The sequence below is a fragment of the Paramisgurnus dabryanus genome, chromosome 13 (assembly GCF_030506205.2).
Source record: "Paramisgurnus dabryanus chromosome 13, PD_genome_1.1, whole genome shotgun sequence".
Classification (NCBI taxonomy): Eukaryota; Metazoa; Chordata; class Actinopteri; order Cypriniformes; family Cobitidae; genus Paramisgurnus; species Paramisgurnus dabryanus.
The window spans coordinates 33,781,278-33,803,249 of NC_133349.1; the positions used below are offsets into that span (position 1 = coordinate 33,781,278).

The 21,972-nt window shown below is 50.0% G+C and overlaps 36 non-coding genes across 36 annotated transcripts; 18 read left to right on the top strand and 18 right to left on the bottom strand.

The window, feature by feature from the left end:
- Positions 1–2,717: 2,717 nt before the first annotated feature.
- Positions 2,718–2,791, top strand: trnam-cau (transfer RNA methionine (anticodon CAU)). Its single transcript has one exon. It is a non-coding gene; the product is annotated as a tRNA-Met (tRNA).
- A 1,424-nt stretch (positions 2,792–4,215) lies between these two features.
- trnam-cau (transfer RNA methionine (anticodon CAU)) lies at positions 4,216–4,289 on the top strand. Its single transcript has one exon. It is a non-coding gene; the product is annotated as a tRNA-Met (tRNA).
- A 432-nt stretch (positions 4,290–4,721) lies between these two features.
- trnar-acg (transfer RNA arginine (anticodon ACG)) lies at positions 4,722–4,794 on the bottom strand. The gene has a single exon. It is a non-coding gene; the product is annotated as a tRNA-Arg (tRNA).
- A 203-nt stretch (positions 4,795–4,997) lies between these two features.
- Positions 4,998–5,080, bottom strand: trnal-cag (transfer RNA leucine (anticodon CAG)). The gene has a single exon. It is a non-coding gene; the product is annotated as a tRNA-Leu (tRNA).
- Positions 5,081–6,206: 1,126 nt separating this feature from the next.
- trnam-cau (transfer RNA methionine (anticodon CAU)) lies at positions 6,207–6,280 on the top strand. Its single transcript has one exon. It is a non-coding gene; the product is annotated as a tRNA-Met (tRNA).
- A 92-nt stretch (positions 6,281–6,372) lies between these two features.
- Positions 6,373–6,444, top strand: trnae-cuc (transfer RNA glutamic acid (anticodon CUC)). Its single transcript has one exon. It is a non-coding gene; the product is annotated as a tRNA-Glu (tRNA).
- A 268-nt stretch (positions 6,445–6,712) lies between these two features.
- Positions 6,713–6,785, bottom strand: trnar-acg (transfer RNA arginine (anticodon ACG)). Its single transcript has one exon. It is a non-coding gene; the product is annotated as a tRNA-Arg (tRNA).
- Positions 6,786–6,988: 203 nt separating this feature from the next.
- On the bottom strand, positions 6,989–7,071 carry trnal-cag (transfer RNA leucine (anticodon CAG)). The gene has a single exon. It is a non-coding gene; the product is annotated as a tRNA-Leu (tRNA).
- Positions 7,072–8,186: 1,115 nt separating this feature from the next.
- trnam-cau (transfer RNA methionine (anticodon CAU)) lies at positions 8,187–8,260 on the top strand. Its single transcript has one exon. It is a non-coding gene; the product is annotated as a tRNA-Met (tRNA).
- Positions 8,261–8,352: 92 nt separating this feature from the next.
- trnae-cuc (transfer RNA glutamic acid (anticodon CUC)) lies at positions 8,353–8,424 on the top strand. Its single transcript has one exon. It is a non-coding gene; the product is annotated as a tRNA-Glu (tRNA).
- A 268-nt stretch (positions 8,425–8,692) lies between these two features.
- On the bottom strand, positions 8,693–8,765 carry trnar-acg (transfer RNA arginine (anticodon ACG)). The gene has a single exon. It is a non-coding gene; the product is annotated as a tRNA-Arg (tRNA).
- A 203-nt stretch (positions 8,766–8,968) lies between these two features.
- trnal-cag (transfer RNA leucine (anticodon CAG)) lies at positions 8,969–9,051 on the bottom strand. The gene has a single exon. It is a non-coding gene; the product is annotated as a tRNA-Leu (tRNA).
- Positions 9,052–10,175: 1,124 nt separating this feature from the next.
- Positions 10,176–10,249, top strand: trnam-cau (transfer RNA methionine (anticodon CAU)). Its single transcript has one exon. It is a non-coding gene; the product is annotated as a tRNA-Met (tRNA).
- A 92-nt stretch (positions 10,250–10,341) lies between these two features.
- Positions 10,342–10,413, top strand: trnae-cuc (transfer RNA glutamic acid (anticodon CUC)). The gene has a single exon. It is a non-coding gene; the product is annotated as a tRNA-Glu (tRNA).
- Positions 10,414–10,681: 268 nt separating this feature from the next.
- Positions 10,682–10,754, bottom strand: trnar-acg (transfer RNA arginine (anticodon ACG)). Its single transcript has one exon. It is a non-coding gene; the product is annotated as a tRNA-Arg (tRNA).
- A 203-nt stretch (positions 10,755–10,957) lies between these two features.
- On the bottom strand, positions 10,958–11,040 carry trnal-cag (transfer RNA leucine (anticodon CAG)). The gene has a single exon. It is a non-coding gene; the product is annotated as a tRNA-Leu (tRNA).
- Positions 11,041–12,155: 1,115 nt separating this feature from the next.
- On the top strand, positions 12,156–12,229 carry trnam-cau (transfer RNA methionine (anticodon CAU)). The gene has a single exon. It is a non-coding gene; the product is annotated as a tRNA-Met (tRNA).
- Positions 12,230–12,321: 92 nt separating this feature from the next.
- Positions 12,322–12,393, top strand: trnae-cuc (transfer RNA glutamic acid (anticodon CUC)). The gene has a single exon. It is a non-coding gene; the product is annotated as a tRNA-Glu (tRNA).
- Positions 12,394–12,661: 268 nt separating this feature from the next.
- trnar-acg (transfer RNA arginine (anticodon ACG)) lies at positions 12,662–12,734 on the bottom strand. The gene has a single exon. It is a non-coding gene; the product is annotated as a tRNA-Arg (tRNA).
- Positions 12,735–12,937: 203 nt separating this feature from the next.
- Positions 12,938–13,020, bottom strand: trnal-cag (transfer RNA leucine (anticodon CAG)). The gene has a single exon. It is a non-coding gene; the product is annotated as a tRNA-Leu (tRNA).
- A 1,126-nt stretch (positions 13,021–14,146) lies between these two features.
- On the top strand, positions 14,147–14,220 carry trnam-cau (transfer RNA methionine (anticodon CAU)). Its single transcript has one exon. It is a non-coding gene; the product is annotated as a tRNA-Met (tRNA).
- Positions 14,221–14,312: 92 nt separating this feature from the next.
- Positions 14,313–14,384, top strand: trnae-cuc (transfer RNA glutamic acid (anticodon CUC)). The gene has a single exon. It is a non-coding gene; the product is annotated as a tRNA-Glu (tRNA).
- A 268-nt stretch (positions 14,385–14,652) lies between these two features.
- trnar-acg (transfer RNA arginine (anticodon ACG)) lies at positions 14,653–14,725 on the bottom strand. The gene has a single exon. It is a non-coding gene; the product is annotated as a tRNA-Arg (tRNA).
- Positions 14,726–14,928: 203 nt separating this feature from the next.
- Positions 14,929–15,011, bottom strand: trnal-cag (transfer RNA leucine (anticodon CAG)). Its single transcript has one exon. It is a non-coding gene; the product is annotated as a tRNA-Leu (tRNA).
- Positions 15,012–16,126: 1,115 nt separating this feature from the next.
- On the top strand, positions 16,127–16,200 carry trnam-cau (transfer RNA methionine (anticodon CAU)). The gene has a single exon. It is a non-coding gene; the product is annotated as a tRNA-Met (tRNA).
- A 92-nt stretch (positions 16,201–16,292) lies between these two features.
- Positions 16,293–16,364, top strand: trnae-cuc (transfer RNA glutamic acid (anticodon CUC)). Its single transcript has one exon. It is a non-coding gene; the product is annotated as a tRNA-Glu (tRNA).
- Positions 16,365–16,632: 268 nt separating this feature from the next.
- Positions 16,633–16,705, bottom strand: trnar-acg (transfer RNA arginine (anticodon ACG)). Its single transcript has one exon. It is a non-coding gene; the product is annotated as a tRNA-Arg (tRNA).
- Positions 16,706–16,908: 203 nt separating this feature from the next.
- On the bottom strand, positions 16,909–16,991 carry trnal-cag (transfer RNA leucine (anticodon CAG)). The gene has a single exon. It is a non-coding gene; the product is annotated as a tRNA-Leu (tRNA).
- A 1,124-nt stretch (positions 16,992–18,115) lies between these two features.
- trnam-cau (transfer RNA methionine (anticodon CAU)) lies at positions 18,116–18,189 on the top strand. Its single transcript has one exon. It is a non-coding gene; the product is annotated as a tRNA-Met (tRNA).
- Positions 18,190–18,281: 92 nt separating this feature from the next.
- Positions 18,282–18,353, top strand: trnae-cuc (transfer RNA glutamic acid (anticodon CUC)). Its single transcript has one exon. It is a non-coding gene; the product is annotated as a tRNA-Glu (tRNA).
- Positions 18,354–18,621: 268 nt separating this feature from the next.
- On the bottom strand, positions 18,622–18,694 carry trnar-acg (transfer RNA arginine (anticodon ACG)). Its single transcript has one exon. It is a non-coding gene; the product is annotated as a tRNA-Arg (tRNA).
- A 203-nt stretch (positions 18,695–18,897) lies between these two features.
- Positions 18,898–18,980, bottom strand: trnal-cag (transfer RNA leucine (anticodon CAG)). The gene has a single exon. It is a non-coding gene; the product is annotated as a tRNA-Leu (tRNA).
- Positions 18,981–20,104: 1,124 nt separating this feature from the next.
- trnam-cau (transfer RNA methionine (anticodon CAU)) lies at positions 20,105–20,178 on the top strand. Its single transcript has one exon. It is a non-coding gene; the product is annotated as a tRNA-Met (tRNA).
- A 92-nt stretch (positions 20,179–20,270) lies between these two features.
- On the top strand, positions 20,271–20,342 carry trnae-cuc (transfer RNA glutamic acid (anticodon CUC)). The gene has a single exon. It is a non-coding gene; the product is annotated as a tRNA-Glu (tRNA).
- Positions 20,343–20,610: 268 nt separating this feature from the next.
- On the bottom strand, positions 20,611–20,683 carry trnar-acg (transfer RNA arginine (anticodon ACG)). Its single transcript has one exon. It is a non-coding gene; the product is annotated as a tRNA-Arg (tRNA).
- Positions 20,684–20,886: 203 nt separating this feature from the next.
- Positions 20,887–20,969, bottom strand: trnal-cag (transfer RNA leucine (anticodon CAG)). Its single transcript has one exon. It is a non-coding gene; the product is annotated as a tRNA-Leu (tRNA).
- Positions 20,970–21,972: the final 1,003 nt, after the last annotated feature.

A 21,972-nucleotide genomic window follows, 5' to 3' on the forward strand; every position in this document is an offset into this window, starting at 1 on the left:
GCATATCACGCCGCCAGACTGTGTTAACTCGAAATGTATAACTATTATCAGATCGACCCACCGGGAACGTCCCGACTCTCTCGATTGCCATTCCGCTACTGGTTGTAAGAAAGTGAGTGCGTTTGGGTCGCTGGTCCCCGCGAACAGATGTGACGTGCCTCACTCAGCTTCCAGGATTAGAGACATGCTGCCAAAACCGTTTGTGCTGAAGATTGCATAAAGTTACACCCATTTCAGGCAGGATCATCCCCCTCAAGCCAGCATGCACGAGTATGTTAATTGTTTGTTTACTTTCTACACGAAGATATGCTAACATTATGCTATCTGGCTGTCTGTCTGCCTATCTCTCTATACTAGCCTATCCATCTGTCTGTCTGTCTGTCTGTCTGTCTGTCTGTCTGTCTATCTATCTATCTATCTATCTATCTATCTATCTATCTATAATCTGCGCTATCAGAACTGTACTTTACTCGTCTTTCTATAGTCATTCTCAATGCTCTCAATGCGGCTTTGGGAAATTCTCTCCCCAGCGTGACGTCATACAGTGCGTTGTGGGGGAAAGGAGAATCATTGCAAACCGCTGTACTTTTTCATACTTTTTCGGGTTTTGTGATACCCAACAACATAAAATACAATGGATAACAGTTTAAATGTTTATTATCAACAAGCAAATTGCACAAATTCGTTGAAAAATTTTACCTGCAAATCGCCCTTTAAATAAGATCGCACAGTGGCTGGCTATCCGTTTGACAAGAGCTGAAATGTTGCAGAATGACTCTTAATTGTAGCACATGCTTGTTTAAAGTTTAGCCGAAGGATCTTCACCCAATGTGCAAGTAATAATTAGTAATAATTAGGGGTCAAGCCCCCTAAAAGGGCTGTATCTGTTACCACAATAGTACTTGTTCTGTTTAAAATTATTTATTAGATATTAATATAGCAATGATGGCAAAAATAAGTAATAATATAAACTTCAAAAGGCAATTCACAATGGTATGAGTCCTAACTAAATATGGAAAAGACAATTTCACATGACATGAATTATTAAAACGTGCAAATAGTCATTGAACAACATCAAACAATATTATTAACAATATTATGACATGCACATTGGGTGAAGATCATTCGGCTAAACTTTTAACAAGCGTGTGCTACAACTAAGAGTAAGCGACATTTCAGCACTTGACAAACGGATGCGTGGGATATATTTAAGTGCATTTTTGGGAAATGCAAGTGAAAGAATAACTAACGTTCATTAAGTAGCTCGTAGAAGGCGCTCTTAAGTGCTAAGTTACATTTTACCAGGAAACACAGCCCAGACCGCCCGTTCCTGTCCAATGTAGAGTACATTTTTATTTATATTTATATTCTTAAATTTACAAGAGTCGGACTGTAGAATGCATGATTGCTCTGTCATATGCACAACCTTATTAAAATGTCTGTAATCTGTTACCACAATAGTACTTGATCTGTTTAAAATTATTTAATTGGTGTCTGCTAAGGTATTAAAAATTTTTTTAAAAATAAAAATAAAAATCTGTCCTAATCCCGTTATTCATATTTTGTATTTTTGATCTGAAACAAGTCGTTATTCGTTTTATCATTTTTGTTTTTAATTTGAAAAATCGATTGAACGAACGATACAGGATTTACTTGTTTTTTGATTTTCTGATTTCAGATTAAAAATACAAAATATGAATAATGGAATTACACAAATTTTAATTTTAATTTAGATTTTTAATTTAATACATTAGCAGACATATGACAATGAATTCATTTTAAAAAGATCAAGTATTATTGTGGTAAAAGATTACAGCCATTTTAATAGACCCGTTCAATGTTTGTAAACATCGAACGCCTAGGTTGGGTAAGCACGCAGCATGGGGTCAGAAAGAAGGCTTTCATTTACATATTTTCTAGTAAAAATGGAACGAAATTATAGAAGCTCCAAGTTAGAGGTATGGCGTGCAGCATAGAAAGAGGATGTTCAACACTACAGACAGGCTATAAAAACTGCCAGATCTACCAATCTCAGCAAGCTCATTAAAGAAAATCATAATAAAGTTTTCTCTTTAATACAGTTACAAAACTGACTAGAAAAAAAGAACAATCAGAAACCGATACTAAATTTATATACAATTAAAGTTTTCCCTTTAATAATGTGGCTAAAGACGAGCCCCTCCTGCGCTCCACCATCTGAGCAATCAGAGCCTAGTGTGCGTCCTCTGCTCTACTGAGGCACGTTGACGCAGGACAACAGACCTGTTGGAGGAAGGAGTAAAAGCACGATCGAGCCAGCCAGGAGTCGAACCTAGAATCTTCTGATCCGTAGTCAGATGCCTTATCCATTGCGCCACTGGCCCAACACCAGGGGTAGTCATGCTTGCAGAAGAAAGCTGGATTCTGGAGGCCGGCATGCACAGCTGCCAAACTTCATCTCTACCAAAATGGGAAACCGGGTGGTCCCCCGCGTGCCTGCCTCCTGCCTTCTTTGAAAAGGACGCTCCCTCGAAAGAAACCACAATACACAGCACGGGGGCCTCCAACAAGGGCAATAGCAGCGCCTTAGACCGCTCGGCCATCCTGACGACCGCAGCTGTCACGAGCGAGTTGTTTTTGCTCCTCGGCAAATGTGTCGTTAGTTTCCTCGCTGGTGGTGCACAAAATGCCACGCAACCAGACGCAAGGGGCCACCCAGGCGCCACCGGTCCGGGCGTGCCTCGTTGGCGCAGTTAGGCAGCGCGTCAGTCTCATAATCTGAAGGTCGTGAGTTCGAGCCTCACACGGGGCAGGGTGACTTTTTGTCGACTACTTTGAGACTTTAGACCCATTTCCGTTCCGCACAGTCTGCCGGGCATCCACGGTCTGAGAGTCAGCGTGCCCTCCCTGGTGGTCTAGTGGCTAGGATTCGGCGCTCTCACCGCCGCGGCCCGGGTTCGATTCCTGGTCAGGGAACGCTCTTTTGACGTGCGCTTGCCTTTTTCACCGGCCGGGTTATGCGCAAAGCTGGCTTCGAAGGCAAGGATCGCAGCACCTCCAAGAGGCAAAGGTCCACTGCCTCCGGGCCACCGATCTAAGGTCGGCAGGCTAATTTGCCTGCCTGCAGTCCTGCGCTCCGCCATCTTAGCAATCAGAGCCTGGTGTGCGTCCTCTGCTCTACTGAGGCATGTTGACGCAGGACAGCAGACACCCAACATTCTTATTTATTTCGTCACAACCGCCTTGAAATGGTGATGAATGTGGATTTCTCGAAATGAGGAACAATGTGCCTGAAGCCTTTCATTTGCCAAAAGCACACGCAGCCCGTCTCCATTTGCCCTGTAACGGATGCCTGTCAAAGTGGTTTTGCATACAACGATCCGTTCTCCCTTTCACATACTGTATTAGAACTGGGTCACAAAAAGGAATAGCCATTCTCAGACCCTGCTCGTTCTACATGAACGCGCAATGAAAATACTTGCTCAAATGCGGATGGATGCCATCATTGCAATTTAACGAAAAAGCGTCATCTCTGTACGTTTCACTGCCGCTTTATGGTTCACAGTTGCCTCCTAATGTAGCCAACTGTTAACCATACGGCGGTGACATCCTTAAAAGAACCGGTGGTATTGTGTCTCGAGCACACAAGGCAAACGAGGAATTCTTCAAGAGGTGAGTGCGAAGTACAGTTTACTGCCACAGGCAACGGCCGCAGAGCTTTTTCTTTAACAGATTCTAATACGTGGAACACGTCACCAGCTTACATTGGACAGTCTTTCAACTGTAGCACAATTAAAGTTTTCCCTTTGATAATGTGGCTAAAGACGAGCCAAACACGTGATCACTGAGTAACTGGGACTTTGCATTGTGGATATGTAACGTTTTTCCATTAATCTGTCAGCTGTGTCAAATGTGTCAAATGTAAGTGTTTATTTATCATGGGTTTTATCTAGACTGAGAGCACGTGCGCCAAGATCGTCCAGCAACGGCAGGCGTGCCATTCTCGACACCATTTAAAAGACGATAGGAATCCTGGGCATGACATAGCCCCTCTGTGTCTCCTTGAAGTTATTTCTGTACGTGTAACAAGTTAAGAATGAGAAGGTCCTCAGTGTGGGTAGCCAGAGTGCAAGAAGCCCAGTCGTGCTCTGCTCGCAGGAGTTTCCTCGCTGGTGGCGCACAAAATGCCACGCAACCAGACGCAAGGGGCCACCCAGGCGCCACCGGTCCGGGCGTGCCTCGTTGGCGCAGTTAGGCAGCGCGTCAGTCTCATAATCTCAAGGTCGTGAGTTCGAGCCTCACACGGGGCAGGGGGACTTTTTGTCGACTACTTTGAGACTTTAGACCCATTTCCGTTCTGCACAGTCTGCCGGGCATCCACGGTCTGAGAGTCAGCGTGCCCTCCCTGGTGGTCTAGTGGCTAGGGTTCGGCGCTCTCACCGCCGCGGCCTGGGTTCGATTCCCTGTCAGGGAACGCTCTTTTGACGTGCGCTTGCCTTTTTCACCGGCCGGGTTATGCGCAAAGCTGGCTTCGAAGGCAAGGATCGCAGCACCTCCAAGAGGCAAAGGTCCACTGCCTCCGGGCCACCGACCTAAGGTCGGCAGGCTAATTTGCCTGCCTGCAGTCCTGCGCTCCGCCATCTGAGCAATCAGAGCCTGGTGTGCGTCCTCTGCTCTACTGAGGCATGTTGACGCAGGACAGCAGACACCCAACGTGCAGGAGGAAGGAGTAAAAGCACGATCGAGCCAGCCAGGAGTCGAACCTAGAATCTTCTGATCCGTAGTCAGACGCGTTATCCATTGCGCCACTGGCCCAACGCCAGGGCCATGGGCAGTCATGCTTGCAGAAGACAGCTGGATTCTGGAGGCCGGCATGCACAGCTGCCAAACTTCATCTCTACCAAAATGGGAAACCGGGTGGTCCCCCGCGTGCCTGCCTCCTGCCTTCTTTGAAAAGGACGCTCCCTCGAAAGAAACCACAATACACAGCACGGGGGGCTCCAACAAGGGCAATAGAATGTCAGAAGTGGGATTCGAACCCACGCCTCCAGAGGAGACTGCGACCTGAACGCAGCGCCTTAGACCGCTCGGCCATCCTGACGACCGCAGCTACCACGAGCGAGTCGTTTTTCCTCCTCGGCGGATTATGTCGTTATAATTTTTGGAATGACTCACGGTTTTATTTCCTTCATGTAGCTCATCTTTAATTCTTATTTATTTCGTCACAACCGCCTTGAAATGGTGATGAATGTTGATTTCTCGAAATGAGGAACAATGTGCCTGAAGCCTTTCATTTGCCAAAAGCACACGCAGCCCGTCTCCATTTGCCCTGTAACGGATGCCTGTCAAAGTGGTTTTGCATACAACGATCCGTTCTCCCTTTCACATACTGTATTAGAACTGGGTCACAAAAAGGAATAGCCATTCTCAGACCCTGCTCGTTCTACATGAACGCGCAATGAAAATACTTGCTCAAATGCGGATGGATGCCATCATTGCAATTTAACGAAAAAGCGTCATCTCTGTACGTTTCACTGCCGCTTTATGGTTCACAGTTGCCTCCTAATGTAGCCAACTGTTAACCATACGGCGGTGACATCCTTAAAAGAACCGGTGGTATTGTGTCTCGAGCACACAAGGCAAACGAGGAATTCTTCAAGAGGTGAGTGCGAAGTACAGTTTACTGCCACAGGCAACGGCCGCAGAGCTTTTTCTTTAACAGATTCTAATACGTGGAACACGTCACCAGTTTTACATTGGACAGTCTTTCAACTGTAGCACAATTAAAGTTTTCCCTTTGATAATGTGGCTAAAGACGAGCCAAACACGTGATCACTGAGTAACTGGGACTTTGCATTGTGGATATGTAACGTTATTCCATTAATCTGTCAGCTGTGTCAAATGTGTCAAATGTAAGTGTTTATTTATCATGGGTTTTATCTAGACTGAGAGCACGTGCGCCAAGATCGTCCAGCAACGGCAGGCGTGCCATTCTCGACACCATTTAAAAGACGATAGGAATCCTGGGCATGACATAGCCCCTCTGTGTCTCCTTGAAGTTATTTCTGTACGTGTAACAAGTTAAGAATGAGAAGGTCCTCAGTGTGGGTAGCCAGAGTGCAAGAAGCCCAGTCGTGCTCTGCTCGCAGGAGTTTCCTCGCTGGTGGCGCACAAAATGCCACGCAACCAGACGCAAGGAGCCACCCAGGCGCCACCGGTCCGGGCGTGCCTCGTTGGCGCAGTTAGGCAGCGCGTCAGTCTCATAATCTGAAGGTCGTGAGTTCGAGCCTCACACGGGGCAGGGTGACTTTTTGTCGACTACTTTGAGACTTTAGACCCATTTCCGTTCCGCACAGTCTGCCGGGCATCCACGGTCTGAGAGTCAGCGTGCCCTCCCTGGTGGTCTAGTGGCTAGGATTCGGCGCTCTCACCGCCGCGGCCCGGGTTCGATTCCCGGTCAGGGAACGCTCTTTTGACGTGCGCTTGCCTTTTTCACCGGCCGGGTTATGCGCAAAGCTGGCTTCGAAGGCAAGGATCGCAGCACCTCCAAGAGGCAAAGGTCCACTGCCTCCGGGCCACCGACCTAAGGTCGGCAGGCTAATTTGCCTGCCTGCAGTCCTGCGCTCCGCCATCTGAGCAATCAGAGCCTGGTGTGCGTCCTCTGCTCTACTGAGGCATGTTGACGCAGGACAGCAGACACCCAACGTGCAGGAGGAAGGAGTAAAAGCACGATTGAGCCAGCCAGGAGTCGAACCTAGAATCTTCTGATCCGTAGTCAGACGCGTTATCCATTGCGCCACTGGCCCAACGCCAGGGCCATGGGCAGTCATGCTTGCAGAAGACAGCTGGATTCTGGAGGCCGGCATGCACAGCTGCCAAACTTCATCTCTACCAAAATGGAAAACCGGTTGGTCCCCCGCGTGCCTGCCTCCTGCCTTCTTTGAAAAGGACGCTCCCTCGAAAGAAACCACAATACACAGCACGGGGGGCTCCAACAAGTGCAATAGAATGTCAGAAGTGGGATTCGAACCCACGCCTCCAGAGGAGACTGCGACCTGAACGCAGCGCCTTAGACCGCTCGGCCATCCTGACGACCGCAGCTGCCACGAGCGAGTCGTTTTTCCTCCTCGGCGGATGTGTCGTTATAATTTTTGGAATGACTCACGGTTTTATTTCCTTCATGTAGCTCATCTTTAATTCTTATTTATTTCGTCACAACCGCCTTGAAATGGTGATGAATGTGGATTTCTCGAAATGAGGAACAATGTGCCTGAAGCCTTTCATTTGCCAAAAGCACACGCAGCCCGTCTCCATTTGCCCTGTAACGGATGCCTGTCAAAGTGGTTTTGCATACAACGATCCGTTCTCCCTCTCACATACTGTATTAGAACTGGGTCACAAAAAGGAATAGCCATTCTCAGACCCTGCTCGTTCTACATGAACGCGCAATGAAAATACTTGCTCAAATGCGGATGGATGCCATCATTGCAATTTAACGAAAAAGCGTCATCTCTGTACGTTTCACTGCCGCTTTATGGTTCACAGTTGCCTCCTAATGTAGCCAACTGTTAACCATACGGCGGTGACATCCTTAAAAGAACCGGTGGTATTGTGTCTCGAGCACACAAGGCAAACGAGGAATTCTTCAAGAGGTGAGTGCGAAGTACAGTTTACTGCCACAGGCAACGGCCGCAGAGCTTTTTCTTTAACAGATTCTAATACGTGGAACACGTCACCAGCTTACATTGGACAGTCTTTCAACTGTAGCACAATTAAAGTTTTCCCTTTGATAATGTGGCTAAAGACGAGCCAAACACGTGATCACTGAGTAACTGGGACTTTGCATTGTGGATATGTAACTTTATTCCATTAATCTGTCAGCTGTGTCAAATGTGAGTGTTTATTTATCATGGGTTTTATCTAGACTGAGAGCACGTGCGCCAAGATCGTCCAGCAACGGCAGGCGTGCCATTCTCGACACCATTTAAAAGACGATAGGAATCCTGGGCATGACATAGCCCCTCTGTGTCTCCTTGAAGTTATTTCTGTACGTGTAACAAGTTAAGAATGAGAAGGTCCTCAGTGTGGGTAGCCAGAGTGCAAGAAGCCCAGTCGTGCTCTGCTCGCAGGAGTTTCCTCGCTGGTGGCGCACAAAATGCCACGCAACCAGACGCAAGGGGCCACCCAGGCGCCACCGGTCCGGGCGTGCCTCGTTGGCGCAGTTAGGCAGCGCGTCAGTCTCATAATCTGAAGGTCGTGAGTTCGAGCCTCACACGGGGCAGGGTGACTTTTTGTCGACTACTTTGAGACTTTAGACCCATTTCCGTTCCGCACAGTCTGCCGGGCATCCACGGTCTGAGAGTCAGCGTGCCCTCCCTGGTGGTCTAGTGGCTAGGATTCGGCGCTCTCACCGCCGCGACCCGGGTTCGATTCCCGGTCAGGGAACGCTCTTTTGACGTGCGCTTGCCTTTTTCACCGGCCGGGTTATGCGCAAAGCTGGCTTCGAAGGCAAGGATCGCAGCACCTCCAAGAGGCAAAGGTCCACTGCCTCCGGGCCACCGACCTAAGGTCGGCAGGCTAATTTGCCTGCCTGCAGTCCTGCGCTCCGCCATCTGAGCAATCAGAGCCTGGTGTGCGTCCTCTGCTCTACTGAGGCATGTTGACGCAGGACAGCAGACACCCAACGTGCAGGAGGAAGGAGTAAAAGCACGATCGAGCCAGCCAGGAGTCGAACCTAGAATCTTCTGATCCGTAGTCAGACGCGTTATCCATTGCGCCACTGGCCCAACGCCAGGGCCATGGGCAGTCATGCTTGCAGAAGACAGCTGGATTCTGGAGGCCGGCATGCACAGCTGCCAAACTTCATCTCTACCAAAATGGGAAACCGGGTGGTCCCCAGCGTGCCTGCCTCCTGCCTTCTTTGAAAAGGACGCTCCCTCGAAAGAAACCACAATACACAGCACGGGGGGCTCCAACAAGGGCAATAGAATGTCAGAAGTGGGATTCGAACCCACGCCTCCAGAGGAGACTGCGACCTGAACGCAGCGCCTTAGACCACTCGGCCATCCTGACGACCGCAGCTGCCACGAGCGAGTCGTTTTTCCTCCTCGGCGGATGTGTCGTTATAATTTTTGGAATGACTCACGGTTTTATTTCCTTCATGTAGCTCATCTTTAATTCTTATTTATTTCGTCACAACCGCCTTGAAATGGTGATGAATGTGGATTTCTCGAAATGAGGAACAATGTGCCTGAAGCCTTTCATTTGCCAAAAGCACACGCAGCCCGTCTCCATTTGCCCTGTAACGGATGCCTGTCAAAGTGGTTTTGCATACAACGATCCGTTCTCCCTTTCACATACTGTATTAGAACTGGGTCACAAAAAGGAATAGCCATTCTCAGACCCTGCTCGTTCTACATGAACGCGCAATGAAAATACTTGCTCAAATGCGGATGGATGCCATCATTGCAATTTAACGAAAAAGCGTCATCTCTGTACGTTTCACTGCCGCTTTATGGTTCACAGTTGCCTCCTAATGTAGCCAACTGTTAACCATATGGCGGTGACATCCTTAAAAGAACCGGTGGTATTGTGTCTCGAGCACACAAGGCAAAAGAGGAATTCTTCAAGAGGTGAGTGCGAAGTACAGTTTACTGCCACAGGCAACGGCCGCAGAGCTTTTTCTTTAACAGATTCTAATACGTGGAACACGTCACCAGCTTACATTGGACAGTCTTTCAACTGTAGCACAATTAAAGTTTTCCCTTTGATAATGTGGCTAAAGACGAGCCAAACACGTGATCACTGAGTAACTGGGACTTTGCATTGTGGATATGTAACTTTATTCCATTAATCTGTCAGCTGTGTCAAATGTGTCAAATGTAAGTGTTTATTTATCATGGGTTTTATCTAGACTGAGAGCACGTGCGCCAAGATCGTCCAGCAACGGCAGGCGTGCCATTCTCGACACCATTTAAAAGACGATAGGAATCCTGGGCATGACATAGCCCCTCTGTGTCTCCTTGAAGTTATTTCTGTACGTGTAACAAGTTAAGAATGAGAAGGTCCTCAGTGTGGGTAGCCAGAGTGCAAGAAGCCCAGTCGTGCTCTGCTCGAAGGAGTTTCCTCGCTGGTGGCGCACAAAATGCCACGCAACCAGACGCAAGGGGCCACCCAGGTGCCACCGGTCCGGGCGTGCCTCGTTGGCGCAGTTAGGCAGCGCGTCAGTCTCATAATCTGAAGGTCGTGAGTTCGAGCCTCACACGGGGCAGGGTGACTTCTTGTCGACTACTTTGAGACTTTAGACCCATTTCCGTTCCGCACAGTCTGCCGGGCATCCACGGTCTGAGAGTCAGCGTGCCCTCCCTGGTGGTCTAGTGGCTAGGATTCGGCGCTCTCACCGCCGCGGCCCGGGTTCGATTCCCGGTCAGGGAACGCTCTTTTGACGTGCGCTTGCCTTTTTCACCGGCCGGGTTATGCGCAAAGCTGGCTTCGAAGGCAAGGATCGCAGCACCTCCAAGAGGCAAAGGTCCACTGCCTCCGGGCCACCGACCTAAGGTCGGCAGGCTAATTTGCCTGCCTGCAGTCCTGCGCTCCGCCATCTGAGCAATTAGAGCCTGGTGTGCGTCCTCTGCTCTACTGAGGCATGTTGACGCAGGACAGCAGACACCCAACGTGCAGGAGGAAGGAGTAAAAGCACGATCGAGCCAGCCAGGAGTCGAACCTAGAATCTTCTGATCCGTAGTCAGACGCGTTATCCATTGCGCCACTGGCCCAACGCCAGGGCCATGGGCAGTCATGCTTGCAGAAGACAGCTGGATTCTGGAGGCCGGCATGCACAGCTGCCAAACTTCATCTCTACCAAAATGGGAAACCGGGTGGTCCCTCGCGTGCCTGCCTCCTGCCTTCTTTGAAAAGGACGCTCACTCGAAAGAATCCACAATACACAGCACGGGGGGCTCCAACAAGGGCAATAGAATGTCAGAAGTGGGATTCGAACCCACGCCTCCAGAGGAGACTGCGACCTGAACGCAGCGCCTTAGACCGCTCGGCCATCCTGACGACGACAGCTGCCACGAGCGAGTCGTTTTTCCTCCTCGGCGGATGTGTCGTTATAATTTTTGGAATGACTCACGGTTTTATTTCCTTCATGTAGCTCATCTTTAATTCTTATTTATTTCGTCACAACCGCCTTGAAATGGTGATGAATGTGGATTTCTCGAAATGAGGAACAATGTGCCTGAAGCCTTTCATTTGCCAAAAGCACACGCAGCCCGTCTCCATTTGCCCTGTAACGGATGCCTGTCAAAGTGGTTTTGCATACAACGATCCGTTCTCCCTTTCACATACTGTATTAGAACTGGGTCACAAAAAGGAATAGCCATTCTCAGACCCTGCTCGTTCTACATGAACGCGCAATGAAAATACTTGCTCAAATGCGGATGGATGCCATCATTGCAATTTAACGAAAAAGCGTCATCTCTGTACGTTTCACTGCCGCTTTATGGTTCACAGTTGCCTCCTAATGTAGCCAACTGTTAACCATACGGCGGTGACATCCTTAAAAGAACCGGTGGTATTGTGTCTCGAGCACACAAGGCAAACGAGGAATTCTTCAAGAGGTGAGTGCGAAGTACAGTTTACTGCCACAGGCAACGGCCGCAGAGCTTTTTCTTTAACAGATTCTAATACGTGGAACACGTCACCAGCTTACATTGGACAGTCTTTCAACTGTAGCACAATTAAAGTTTTCCCTTTGATAATGTGGCTAAAGACGAGCCAAACACGTGATCACTGAGTAACTGGGACTTTGCATTGTGGATATGTAACTTTATTCCATTAATCTGTCAGCTGTGTCAAATGTGAGTGTTTATTTATCATGGGTTTTATCTAGACTGAGAGCACGTGCGCCAAGATCGTCCAGCAACGGCAGGCGTGCCATTCTCGACACCATTTAAAAGACGATAGGAATCCTGGGCATGACATAGCCCCTCTGTGTCTCCTTGAAGTTATTTCTGTACGTGTAACAAGTTAAGAATGAGAAGGTCCTCAGTGTGGGTAGCCAGAGTGCAAGAAGCCCAGTCGTGCTCTGCTCGCAGGAGTTTCCTCGCTGGTGGCGCACAAAATGCCACGCAACCAGACGCAAGGGGCCACCCAGGCGCCACCGGTCCGGGCGTGCCTCGTTGGCGCAGTTAGGCAGCGCGTCAGTCTCATAATCTGAAGGTCGTCAGTTCGAGCCTCACACGGGGCAGGGGGACTTTTTGTCGACTACTTTGAGACTTTAGACCCATTTCCGTTCCGCACAGTCTGCCGGGCATCCACGGTCTGAGAGTCAGCGTGCCCTCCCTGGTGGTCTAGTGGCTAGGATTCGGCGCTCTCACCGCCGCGGCCCGGGTTCGATTCCCGGTCAGGGAACGCTCTTTTGACGTGCGCTTGCCTTTTTCACCGGCCGGGTTATGCGCAAAGCTGGCTTCGAAGGCAAGGATCGCAGCACCTCCAAGAGGCAAAGGTCCACTGCCTCCGGGCCACCGACCTAAGGTCGGCAGGCTAATTTGCCTGCCTGCAGTCCTGCGCTCCGCCATCTGAGCAATCAGAGCCTGGTGTGTGTCCTCTGCTCTACTGAGGCATGTTGACGCAGGACAGCAGACACCCAACGTGCAGGAGGAAGGAGTAAAAGCACGATCGAGCCAGCCAGGAGTCGAACCTAGAATCTTCTGATCCGTAGTCAGACGCGTTATCCATTGCGCCACTGGCCCAACGCCAGGGCCATGGGCAGTCATGCTTGCAGAAGACAGCTGGATTCTGGAGGCCGGCATGCACAGCTGCCAAACTTCATCTCTACCAAAATGGGAAACCGGGTGGTCCCCCGCGTGCCTGCCTCCTGCCTTCTTTGAAAAGGACGCTCCCTCGAAAGAAACCACAATACACAGCACGGGGGGCTCCAACAAGGGCAATAGAATGTCAGAAGTGGGATTCGAACCCACGCCTCCAGAGGAGACTGCGACCTGAACGCAGCGCCTTAGACCGCTCGGCCATCCTGACGACCGCAGCTACCACGAGCGAGTCGTTTTTCCTCCTCGGCGGATTATGTCGTTATAATTTTTGGAATGACTCACGGTTTTATTTCCTTCATGTAGCTCATCTTTAATTCTTATTTATTTCGTCACAACCGCCTTGAAATGGTGATGAATGTTGATTTCTCGAAATGAGGAACAATGTGCCTGAAGCCTTTCATTTGCCAAAAGCACACGCAGCCCGTCTCCATTTGCCCTGTAACGGATGCCTGTCAAAGTGGTTTTGCATACAACGATCCGTTCTCCCTTTCACATACTGTATTAGAACTGGATCACAAAAAGGAATAGCCATTCTCAGACCCTGCTCGTTCTACATGAACGCGCAATGAAAATACTTGCTCAAATGCGGATGGATGCCATCATTGCAATTTAACGAAAAAGCGTCATCTCTGTACGTTTCACTGCCGCTTTATGGTTCACAGTTGCCTCCTAATGTAGCCAACTGTTAACCATACGGCGGTGACATCCTTAAAAGAACCGGTGGTATTGTGTCTCGAGCACACAAGGCAAACGAGGAATTCTTTAAGAGGTGAGTGCGAAGTACAGTTTACTGCCACAGGCAACGGCCGCAGAGCTTTTTCTTTAACAGATTCTAATACGTGGAACACGTCACCAGTTTTACATTGGACAGTCTTTCAACTGTAGCACAATTAAAGTTTTCCCTTTGATAATGTGGCTAAAGACGAGCCAAACACGTGATCACTGAGTAACTGGGACTTTGCATTGTGGATATGTAACGTTATTCCATTAATCTGTCAGCTGTGTCAAATGTGTCAAATGTAAGTGTTTATTTATCATGGGTTTTATCTAGACTGAGAGCACGTGCGCCAAGATCGTCCAGCAACGGCAGGCGTGCCATTCTCGACACCATTTAAAAGACGATAGGAATCCTGGGCATGACATAGCCCCTCTGTGTCTCCTTGAAGTTATTTCTGTACGTGTAACAAGTTAAGAATGAGAAGGTCCTCAGTGTGGGTAGCCAGAGTGCAAGAAGCCCAGTCGTGCTCTGCTCGCAGGAGTTTCCTCGCTGGTGGCGCACAAAATGCCACGCAACCAGACGCAAGGGGCCACCCAGGCGCCACCGGTCCGGGCGTGCCTCGTTGGCGCAGTTAGGCAGCGCGTCAGTCTCATAATCTGAAGGTCGTGAGTTCGAGCCTCACACGGGGCAGGGTGACTTTTTGTCGACTACTTTGAGACTTTAGACCCATTTCCGTTCCGCACAGTCTGCCGGGCATCCACGGTCTGAGAGTCAGCGTGCCCTCCCTGGTGGTCTAGTGGCTAGGATTCGGCGCTCTCACCGCCGCGGCCCGGGTTCGATTCCCGGTCAGGGAACGCTCTTTTGACGTGCGCTTGCCTTTTTCACCGGCCGGGTTATGCGCAAAGCTGGCTTCGAAGGCAAGGATCGCAGCACCTCCAAGAGGCAAAGGTCCACTGCCTCCGGGCCACCGACCTAAGGTCGGCAGGCTAATTTGCCTGCCTGCAGTCCTGCGCTCCGCCATCTGAGCAATCAGAGCCTGGTGTGCATCCTCTGCTCTACTGAGGCATGTTGACGCAGGACAGCAGACACCCAACGTGCAGGAGGAAGGAGTAAAAGCACGATCGAGCCAGCCAGGAGTCGAACCTAGAATCTTCTGATCCGTAGTCAGACGCGTTATCCATTGCGCCACTGGCCCAACGCCAGGGCCATGGGCAGTCATGCTTGCAGAAGACAGCTGGATTCTGGAGGCCGGCATGCACAGCTGCCAAACTTCATCTCTACCAAAATGGAAAACCGGTTGGTCCCCCGCGTGCCTGCCTCCTGCCTTCTTTGAAAAGGACGCTCCCTCGAAAGAAACCACAATACACAGCACGGGGGGCTCCAACAAGTGCAATAGAATGTCAGAAGTGGGATTCGAACCCACGCCTCCAGAGGAGACTACGACCTGAACGCAGCGCCTTAGACCGCTCGGCCATCCTGACGACCGCAGCTGCCACGAGCGAGTCGTTTTTCCTCCTCGGCGGATGTGTCGTTATAATTTTTGGAATGACTCACGGTTTTATTTCCTTCATGTAGCTCATCTTTAATTCTTATTTATTTCGTCACAACCGCCTTGAAATGGTGATGAATGTGGATTTCTCGAAATGAGGAACAATGTGCCTGAAGCCTTTCATTTGCCAAAAGCACACGCAGCCCGTCTCCATTTGCCCTGTAACGGATGCCTGTCAAAGTGGTTTTGCATACAACGATCCGTTCTCCCTTTCACATACTGTATTAGAACTGGGTCACAAAAAGGAATAGCCATTCTCAGACCCTGCTCGTTCTACATGAACGCGCAATGAAAATACTTGCTCAAATGCGGATGGATGCCATCATTGCAATTTAACGAAAAAGCGTCATCTCTGTACGTTTCACTGCCGCTTTATGGTTCACAGTTGCCTCCTAATGTAGCCAACTGTTAACCATACGGCGGTGACATCCTTAAAAGAACCGGTGGTATTGTGTCTCGAGCACACAAGGCAAACGAGGAATTCTTCAAGAGGTGAGTGCGAAGTACAGTTTACTGCCACAGGCAACGGCCGCAGAGCTTTTTCTTTAACAGATTCTAATACGTGGAACACGTCACCAGCTTACATTGGACAGTCTTTCAACTGTAGCACAATTAAAGTTTTCCCTTTGATAATGTGGCTAAAGACGAGCCAAACACGTGATCACTGAGTAACTGTGACTTTGCATTGTGGATATGTAACTTTATTCCATTAATCTGTCAGCTGTGTCAAATGTGAGTGTTTATTTATCATGGGTTTTATCTAGACTGAGAGCACGTGCGCCAAGATCGTCCAGCAACGGCAGGCGTGCCATTCTCGACACCATTTAAAAGACGATAGGAATCCTGGGCATGACATAGCCCCTCTGTGTCTCCTTGAAGTTATTTCTGTACGTGTAACAAGTTAAGAATGAGAAGGTCCTCAGTGTGGGTAGCCAGAGTGCAAGAAGCCCAGTCGTGCTCTGCTTGCAGGAGTTTCCTCGCTGGTGGCGCACAAAATGCCACGCAACCAGACGCAAGGGGCCACCCAGGCGCCACCGGTCCGGGCGTGCCTCGTTGGCGCAGTTAGGCAGCGCGTCAGTCTCATAATCTGAAGGTCGTGAGTTCGAGCCTCACACGGGGCAGGGTGACTTTTTGTCGACTACTTTGAGACTTTAGACCCATTTCCGTTCCGCACAGTCTGCCGGGCATCCACGGTCTGAGAGTCAGCGTGCCCTCCCTGGTGGTCTAGTGGCTAGGATTCGGCGCTCTCACCGCCGCGACCCGGGTTCGATTCCCGGTCAGGGAACGCTCTTTTGACGTGCGCTTGCCTTTTTCACCGGCCGGGTTATGCGCAAAGCTGGCTTCGAAGGCAAGGATCGCAGCACCTCCAAGAGGCAAAGGTCCACTGCCTCCGGGCCACCGACCTAAGGTCGGCAGGCTAATTTGCCTGCCTGCAGTCCTGCGCTCCGCCATCTGAGCAATCAGAGCCTGGTGTGCGTCCTCTGCTCTACTGAGGCATGTTGACGCAGGACAGCAGACACCCAACGTGCAGGAGGAAGGAGTAAAAGCACGATCGAGCCAGCCAGGAGTCGAACCTAGAATCTTCTGATCCGTAGTCAGACGCGTTATCCATTGCGCCACTGGCCCAACGCCAGGGCCATGGGCAGTCATGCTTGCAGAAGACAGCTGGATTCTGGAGGCCGGCATGCACAGCTGCCAAACTTCATCTCTACCAAAATGGGAAACCGGGTGGTCCCCAGCGTGCCTGCCTCCTGCCTTCTTTGAAAAGGACGCTCCCTCGAAAGAAACCACAATACACAGCACGGGGGGCTCCAACAAGGGCAATAGAATGTCAGAAGTGGGATTCGAACCCACGCCTCCAGAGGAGACTGCGACCTGAACGCAGCGCCTTAGACCGCTCGGCCATCCTGACGACCGCAGCTGCCACGAGCGAGTCGTTTTTCCTCCTCGGCGGATGTGTCGTTATAATTTTTGGAATGACTCACGGTTTTATTTCCTTCATGTAGCTCATCTTTAATTCTTATTTATTTCGTCACAACCGCCTTGAAATGGTGATGAATGTGGATTTCTCGAAATGAGGAACAATGTGCCTGAAGCCTTTCATTTGCCAAAAGCACACGCAGCCCGTCTCCATTTGCCCTGTAACGGATGTCTGTCAAAGTGGTTTTGCATACAACGATCCGTTCTCCCTTTCACATACTGTATTAGAACTGGGTCACAAAAAGGAATAGCCATTCTCAGACCCTGCTCGTTCTACATGAACGCGCAATGAAAATACTTGCTCAAATGCGGATGGATGCCATCATTGCAATTTAACGAAAAAGCGTCATCTCTGTACGTTTCACTGCCGCTTTATGGTTCACAGTTGCCTCCTAATGTAGCCAACTGTTAACCATACGGCGGTGACATCCTTAAAAGAACCGGTGGTGTTGTGTCTCGAGCACACAAGGCAAACGAGGAATTCTTCAAGAGGTGAGTGCGAAGTACAGTTTACTGCCACAGGCAACGGCCGCAGAGCTTTTTCTTTAACAGATTCTAATACGTGGAACACGTCACCAGCTTACATTGGACAGTCTTTCAACTGTAGCACAATTAAAGTTTTCCCTTTGATAATGTGGCTAAAGACGAGCCAAACACGTGATCACTGAGTAACTGGGACTTTGCATTGTGGATATGTAACGTTATTCCATTAATCTGTCAGCTGTGTCAAATGTGTCAAATGTAAGTGTTTATTTATCATGGGTTTTATCTAGACTGAGAGCACGTGCGCCAAGATCGTCCAGCAACGGCAGGCGTGCCATTCTCGACACCATTTAAAAGACGATAGGAATCCTGGGCATGACATAGCCCCTCTGTGTCTCCTTGAAGTTATTTCTGTACGTGTAACAAGTTAAGAATGAGAAGGTCCTCAGTGTGGGTAGCCAGAGTGCAAGAAGCCCAGTCGTGCTCTGCTCGCAGGAGTTTCCTCGCTGGTGGCGCACAAAATGCCACGCAACCAGACGCAAGGGGCCACCCAGGCGCCACCGGTCCGGGCGTGCCTCGTTGGCGCAGTTAGGCAGCGCGTCAGTCTCATAATCTGAAGGTCGTGAGTTCGAGCCTCACACGGGGCAGGGTGACTTTTTGTCGACTACTTTGAGACTTTAGACCCATTTCCGTTCCGCACAGTCTGCCGGGCATCCACGGTCTGAGAGTCAGCGTGCCCTCCCTGGTGGTCTAGTGGCTAGGATTCGGCGCTCTCACCGCCGCGGCCCGGGTTCGATTCCCGGTCAGGGAACGCTCTTTTGACGTGCGCTTGCCTTTTTCACCGGCCGGGTTATGCGCAAAGCTGGCTTCGAAGGCAAGGATCGCAGCACCTCCAAGAGGCAAAGGTCCACTGCCTCCGGGCCACCGACCTAAGGTCGGCAGGCTAATTTGCCTGCCTGCAGTCCTGCGCTCCGCCATCTGAGCAATCAGAGCCTGGTGTGCGTCCTCTGCTCTACTGAGGCATGTTGACGCAGGACAGCAGACACCCAACGTGCAGGAGGAAGGAGTAAAAGCACGATCGAGCCAGCCAGGAGTCGAACCTAGAATCTTCTGATCCGTAGTCAGACGCGTTATCCATTGCGCCACTGGCCCAACGCCAGGGCCATGGGCAGTCATGCTTGCAGAAGACAGCTGGATTTTGGAGGCCGGCATGCACAGCTGCCAAACTTCATCTCTACCAAAATGGGAAACCGGGTGGTCCCCAGCGTGCCTGCCTCCTGCCTTCTTTGAAAAGGACGCTCCCTCGAAAGAAACCACAATACACAGCACGGGGTGCTCCAACAAGGGCAATAGAATGTCAGAAGTGGGATTCGAACCCACGCCTCCAGAGGAGACTGCGACCTGAACGCAGCGCCTTAGACCACTCGGCCATCCTGACGACCGCAGCTGCCACGAGCGAGTCGTTTTTCCTCCTCGGCGGATGTGTCGTTATAATTTTTGGAATGACTCACGGTTTTATTTCCTTCATGTAGCTCATCTTTAATTCTTATTTATTTCGTCACAACCGCCTTGAAATGGTGATGAATGTGGATTTCTCGAAATGAGGAACAATGTGCCTGAAGCCTTTCATTTGCCAAAAGCACACGCAGCCCGTCTCCATTTGCCCTGTAACGGATGTCTGTCAAAGTGGTTTTGCATACAACGATCCGTTCTCCCTTTCACATACTGTATTAGAACTGGGTCACAAAAAGGAATAGCCATTCTCAGACCCTGCTCGTTCTACATGAACGCGCAATGAAAATACTTGCTCAAATGCGGATGGATGCCATCATTGCAATTTAACGAAAAAGCGTCATCTCTGTACGTTTCACTGCCGCTTTATGGTTCACAGTTGCCTCCTAATGTAGCCAACTGTTAACCATACGGCGGTGACATCCTTAAAAGAACCGGTGGTGTTGTGTCTCGAGCACACAAGGCAAACGAGGAATTCTTCAAGAGGTGAGTGCGAAGTACAGTTTACTGCCACAGGCAACGGCCGCAGAGCTTTTTCTTTAACAGATTCTAATACGTGGAACACGTCACCAGCTTACATTGGACAGTCTTTCAACTGTAGCACAATTAAAGTTTTCCCTTTGATAATGTGGCTAAAGACGAGCCAAACACGTGATCACTGAGTAACTGGGACTTTGCATTGTGGATATGTAACGTTATTCCATTAATCTGTCAGCTGTGTCAAATGTGTCAAATGTAAGTGTTTATTTATCATGGGTTTTATCTAGACTGAGAGCACGTGCGCCAAGATCGTCCAGCAACGGCAGGCGTGCCATTCTCGACACCATTTAAAAGACGATAGGAATCCTGGGCATGACATAGCCCCTCTGTGTCTCCTTGAAGTTATTTCTGTACGTGTAACAAGTTAAGAATGAGAAGGTCCTCAGTGTGGGTAGCCAGAGTGCAAGAAGCCCAGTCGTGCTCTGCTCGCAGGAGTTTCCTCGCTGGTGGCGCACAAAATGCCACGCAACCAGACGCAAGGGGCCACCCAGGCGCCACCGGTCCGGGCGTGCCTCGTTGGCGCAGTTAGGCAGCGCGTCAGTCTCATAATCTGAAGGTCGTGAGTTCGAGCCTCACACGGGGCAGGGTGACTTTTTGTCGACTACTTTGAGACTTTAGACCCATTTCCGTTCCGCACAGTCTGCCGGGCATCCACGGTCTGAGAGTCAGCGTGCCCTCCCTGGTGGTCTAGTGGCTAGGATTCGGCGCTCTCACCGCCGCGGCCCGGGTTCGATTCCCGGTCAGGGAACGCTCTTTTGACGTGCGCTTGCCTTTTTCACCGGCCGGGTTATGCGCAAAGCTGGCTTCGAAGGCAAGGATCGCAGCACCTCCAAGAGGCAAAGGTCCACTGCCTCCGGGCCACCGACCTAAGGTCGGCAGGCTAATTTGCCTGCCTGCAGTCCTGCGCTCCGCCATCTGAGCAATCAGAGCCTGGTGTGCGTCCTCTGCTCTACTGAGGCATGTTGACGCAGGACAGCAGACACCCAACGTGCAGGAGGAAGGAGTAAAAGCACGATCGAGCCAGCCAGGAGTCGAACCTAGAATCTTCTGATCCGTAGTCAGACGCGTTATCCATTGCGCCACTGGCCCAACGCCAGGGCCATGGGCAGTCATGCTTGCAGAAGACAGCTGGATTTTGGAGGCCGGCATGCACAGCTGCCAAACTTCATCTCTACCAAAATGGGAAACCGGGTGGTCCCCAGCGTGCCTGCCTCCTGCCTTCTTTGAAAAGGACGCTCCCTCGAAAGAAACCACAATACACAGCACGGGGGGCTCCAACAAGGGCAATAGAATGTCAGAAGTGGGATTCGAACCCACGCCTCCAGAGGAGACTGCGACCTGAACGCAGCGCCTTAGACCACTCGGCCATCCTGACGACCGCAGCTGCCACGAGCGAGTCGTTTTTCCTCCTCGGCGGATGTGTCGTTATAATTTTTGGAATGACTCACGGTTTTATTTCCTTCATGTAGCTCATCTTTAATTCTTATTTATTTCGTCACAACCGCCTTGAAATGGTGATGAATGTGGATTTCTCGAAATGAGGAACAATGTGCCTGAAGCCTTTCATTTGCCAAAAGCACACGCAGCCCGTCTCCATTTGCCCTGTAACGGATGTCTGTCAAAGTGGTTTTGCATACAACGATCCGTTCTCCCTTTCACATACTGTATTAGAACTGGGTCACAAAAAGGAATAGCCATTCTCAGACCCTGCTCGTTCTACATGAACGCGCAATGAAAATACTTGCTCAAATGCGGATGGATGCCATCATTGCAATTTAACGAAAAAGCGTCATCTCTGTACGTTTCACTGCCGCTTTATGGTTCACAGTTGCCTCCTAATGTAGCCAACTGTTAACCATACGGCGGTGACATCCTTAAAAGAACCGGTGGTGTTGTGTCTCGAGCACACAAGGCAAACGAGGAATTCTTCAAGAGGTGAGTGCGAAGTACAGTTTACTGCCACAGGCAACGGCCGCAGAGCTTTTTCTTTAACAGATTCTAATACGTGGAACACGTCACCAGCTTACATTGGACAGTCTTTCAACTGTAGCACAATTAAAGTTTTCCCTTTGATAATGTGGCTAAAGACGAGCCAAACACGTGATCACTGAGTAACTGGGACTTTGCATTGTGGATATGTAACGTTATTCCATTAATCTGTCAGCTGTGTCAAATGTGTCAAATGTAAGTGTTTATTTATCATGGGTTTTATCTAGACTGAGAGCACGTGCGCCAAGATCGTCCAGCAACGGCAGGCGTGCCATTCTCGACACCATTTAAAAGACGATAGGAATCCTGGGCATGACATAGCCCCTCTGTGTCTCCTTGAAGTTATTTCTGTACGTGTAACAAGTTAAGAATGAGAAGGTCCTCAGTGT